We start from the raw sequence: 5,000 nt of genomic DNA, 5'->3' as shown, positions 1-5,000 counted from the left end.
CAACAACAATGATGATAATAATGACGATAATGAAAATAATTATAATATAATAATATAATTATTGATTTAGACGATGATGACAGTAATGATGATAATGAGGACAATGATGATGATGACGATAATGATGATGATGGTGATAACAACAACAATAAAGATGATAATAATAATGATAGTAATGATGATAGTACAAATAAAGATATTGATATTTATTATCAAGATAATAATAACAATGATACTACTACTAATAATGACAATAAAAATATAAGATAACTATAACAATGATACAAATTAAGACGACAATAAAAGTCATGAAAACAAAGACCATAATATGACCAGAAGCCATTAACACTATAACCTGCAATCCTGCAATATTCAAAGTATCCGGATGTATGTAATCCTCACTAATATAACCGCTTTAGGAAACAACACACCATCAGCTGACACAAACACAAATCCTACGAAAGAGTCCTTAGCGATGTGCATCCAGGGATAGGAGAAGTGCCAGGCAGATTGGGTTGATAAATGGATAGAAATCAGTGCCAGAGGGAGGCACTCCTGGGCTTTAAACGGGGGGGGGGGGTGTTCTGACGGAGGTTAACGGAGGAAGGGTAATGAGGAGGAGGAGGATAAGAACAAGGAACAACAGCTATGATAATAGAAAAGAAATGTTATTATTATTATTATCGTTATCATTATTATCGTTTAAGATTATTAAGATTATTATTATCATCAATGATATTATCATTACCATTGCTATCACTATTATTAACTTTATTGTTATTATTATCATTATCATTACTATTATCACTGTTATCATTATTGTCATCATTATTGTTGTTACCATTATCATTATATTTATCATCACCATTAACCTTATTATCATCACCATTTTCATTATCATTGTTATTATAATTATCATTATTGTTGCTGTTATTATTGTTACTGTTATTATCATCATCAATATGATTATTACTACCATCATTATTTTTACTATTGCTGTCATTATAACAATGATAACAAAACTGATTATGACAAAGGATAAGATCTTAATAATCCAATAATATTATCTGCGACGGTAACAGACTGATGCTTCACCTCCTTGGATATGAGATCTATATTTAGAAACAAAATTAAATAATCTTTTCACAATTGCCACAATGGCAAAGGAAACAAACAAATAAACAAACGAAAAGAATAAATCTACATACTAGCTACACATACTGCACAAAGAGACTAAGTCTGGCATTCATGACTATTAAGAGATCATTTACAAAATACTAAAAATGAGATTAATTTTTCTGCTGTCAGCGTCACGGAGAGTGCTTTCTGGAGACAAGATTTACACTTTTTATTTTTCTCTTGTGAGACTCATCATCTTATATATTACTCTCAGTTGCATTATTACTTTCTTTGTTGTTAGTGTTGTTGTTGTTATCATTATTATTATGACGAATGTTATTACTATCATTATCATCTTCATCACTTTCATTAGTAATATTCTAATGATTATCATTGTTGTTGTTGCATCATTATTGCCATCATCATTATCATCCTTTCTATCAAACAGTCATTATCGATAAAAAGAATGTTGTCTTTCACAGAATAATGTGTACTTCTTAAGGGGCGACAGAGCACGGGGCACGACCCCGGCGCCCGTGCATGGCAGAGGCTGAAATCCCAGAAGCAGAAGTCATGCAGTCGTCAACGTCTCCAGGACCTTTTCTGCTTCTATTCTTCTCTGTGGTTTCGTCAGACGTTCGAAATGAGCAGAAGGTGAGTGACTACTCCTACTCCTTATACTATACATTAATAGTATGAAAAGCTGATGATAATACTACTAATGATCCTGCGGCTGCTACTACTACTACTGCCACCTGCTGCTCCTGCGTTATTACTACTACTACTATTACTACTTTCGATAATGATGATGATGATGATGATGGTGGTGGTGATAGTGATGGTAATGGTGATGGTGTGATACTCATGATCATATACCGACAAAAATGATAATGATAATAATAATGATGACGATAATGATAATGATGACAATGATAATAATGATAAAAATAGGGATAATAGTAATAATGATAATTATTATGGTGATAGTAATGATATCATGAGTACTAGTAATAACGATGATAATGATAAAAATGACGGTAAGATGATGATAATGATAATGATAATGAGGATGATATTTGTTAGTAAAAACAATGATAATAATGGTAATAAAAATGCTGGTAAAAATGATAATGATTATAATAATGATGATAATATTGGTTAGCGATAACAATGATACTAATTATAATAAAAATGCTGGTAATAATAAAAACCATAATAAAGATAATCATAATAAGGATAACAACAATAACAATAATGATGATGATAATAAGGATAATGATAATGATAAGAGTAACAATAGCGATGTGCAAAATGATAATGCTGATAGTACTCATAACTACCAATAAATCTCCGATCTTAAGCGACTGGGAATCCTCTGTCCATTCCACACAGAGTTTTAGAATCATTTTAGAATTATTGAATAACTCATTGGTTCCTTTTTCCATGACTTCATTGATTGTATGTTGAAGGACTTAACTGAGGTTCAGTGCCTCATGAAGTAAAAAAGGAATAAAAAAAGGTTAACAAGTATTGTAATTTATGTTTTGATTTTTTTTTCAATTGTCTCTGTTGCTGCAACCACGATCACTAAAGGGAGAAATGCTGGCAAGCGATGCTGCAGGTTTATGGTACTAGTAAATATTGCTGTTTTTCGAGGCTGAAAACCTATGCTTTAATTGGGAGGTTGTTACCCAGTTCGATGCTCGTGTTTCACATGTGCAATCTGTAGCTTGTGTCTTGATTCAAGAGAGAGGTAATACGTAATTGCCTTTAATATCTTTTATTTGTATTTCTGTCTCATCTTATTTAATCAATAGCGGTGACTTCATTCGCGGTTCTTTTCTCCAATCAATTTGACTTCTCGCATTTTGACGTTTTCAGGGCTTTTCTTAATCTTGTCACATGGGTTTGCATTTCCGATTTTTTTTTAAGAGCTGGGATGACCGTATGCATGCCTTACGACACTGCCCAGCGATTGAAACTGGCCGACGTCTGGGACTTCTCTCATCATGGTGGTCCCCCGTAGACCTTGGGACCACCACTGTTTGAGGCAGTTTAGGCAGCGTGGGACTCTGTTATTTGATGGGGTTTTCATTTTTTTATCAGGTCTACTTTGTCTACTTTCGACCATCAGCGCAAGTCACTTGTTCAAGTGATGCTGCTGATTATGGTACTACTGCTGTTGTTAGTTGAACTGACAGAATAACTGACAGATCTGTTCATTATCAATATCGAAATGGGATTAGCGAGGCCAAGGTCGTGACATTTGATTAGGCAACTCGCGACGATCAAGTGACCATACCCATGTTTGCACTTGGCGATGTCAGTTGCCAGAGGAAGTCAGTTTTGGGACTACGATCGTTAACATGCCAGCTCACCGAATACCTGCTTGCACAACGAGGTCTACATGATGACCTGCACCCCCCCCCCTCGCATGTCGTCTTTTGTTACCCCCGCGGAACATATTCGGATGATTCGTCAATGCACTGCAATTCCTCCCGGCCCAATTACCTTGTCTCGTGTCCGATGGCATTAGCTATATGCTGTTGGTGCATCCTGATTGCATCACGGGGTTGGACCTATTTTCCTAGCTTGGCAATGCCACAGTATAGATTGTTTACCTAAACCCGCAGCTAATTCTTGATGAATACATTTTTTTTCCGAATGACCCTGCTACTATTACTACTAATAATAATATTGCTTTTACTACAATGAATGTCAATACTACTGCTACGACCACTATTACTACTCCTACTATTACTATTACTATTATCATTGCTAGTATTACTGTTACTACTACTAACATTAATACGAAACTACTACTATTACTACTGGTACTACTACTAACCATTATTATTGTATATAACGATAATACTGATAGTAATTGTAAGAATTATAAGAATAATGATGATAATGGCGATAATGATAGTGATGATGATGATGGTGATGATGATGTTTATCATCATCATCATCATAATGATAATAGAATGGTATTAATAATGATAATAATAATAATAATAATAATAATAATAATAACAATGAGGATAATAATGATGATAGTGATAACAATGATAGTAATAACAATAGTAATAATGATAATGATAATACTACTGAGGATCATCATAATAATGATAATACTAATGATCACAATGCTAACATCAACGATGATATTGGTAATAACGATAATAACAATAATACTGAATATGATAACAATAATGGTAAGAGTAATGATAATATGCATTGCCGGTGTTATCGTAAATATTAGTATCATCATTATCATTATAATAATAACAACAACAATAATGATAACAATGGCAATGATAATAATGATGAGAAAATTATATTTATTTTACCCTTACTCCCCTCTTCTTCTCTCTTTCTCCTTATCTATCTATCTTTGTCTGCTTTTCTCTTCCTCCTCTCTTCCATCCCCTCTCTCTCTCTCTCTCTACCAGAATTATTATTATTATTGTTATCGTTAGTATTCTGATGATCACTTGTAAAATATGTATACCAGCAGATGTTATTACATTTATCATTATCATTAATATATTATCATCAATGTCATTAACAATATCATGAATATAATCAATATAGTTATTGACATCATCATTATTATCATAAATGTCATTATCAATATCATTATCATTATGATCCTCATTATTGTAATTCTTAGCATCATCAATGTCATCACCATTATGATCACCAGTACCATAATCATCATCATTGCTCTCATGTCAATGGTTATCAATTTTGCGATCATTTCTACCACCCTTTCACTCATGATTCACTACCATTGCCGAGTGGCCTTCATTCCCATCATTTTGTTCGCTCTAGATGTATGATGTCCCTTTTCAGCCCGCTCACCCGCCCAATTTGCC

Source organism: Penaeus japonicus, unplaced genomic scaffold (assembly GCF_977035675.1).
Source record: "Penaeus japonicus unplaced genomic scaffold, GWHDUDI00000001_assembly GWHDUDI00000037, whole genome shotgun sequence".
Lineage (NCBI taxonomy): Eukaryota > Metazoa > Arthropoda > Malacostraca > Decapoda > Penaeidae > Penaeus > Penaeus japonicus.
Note: the sequence above shows the minus strand (reverse complement) of the source record.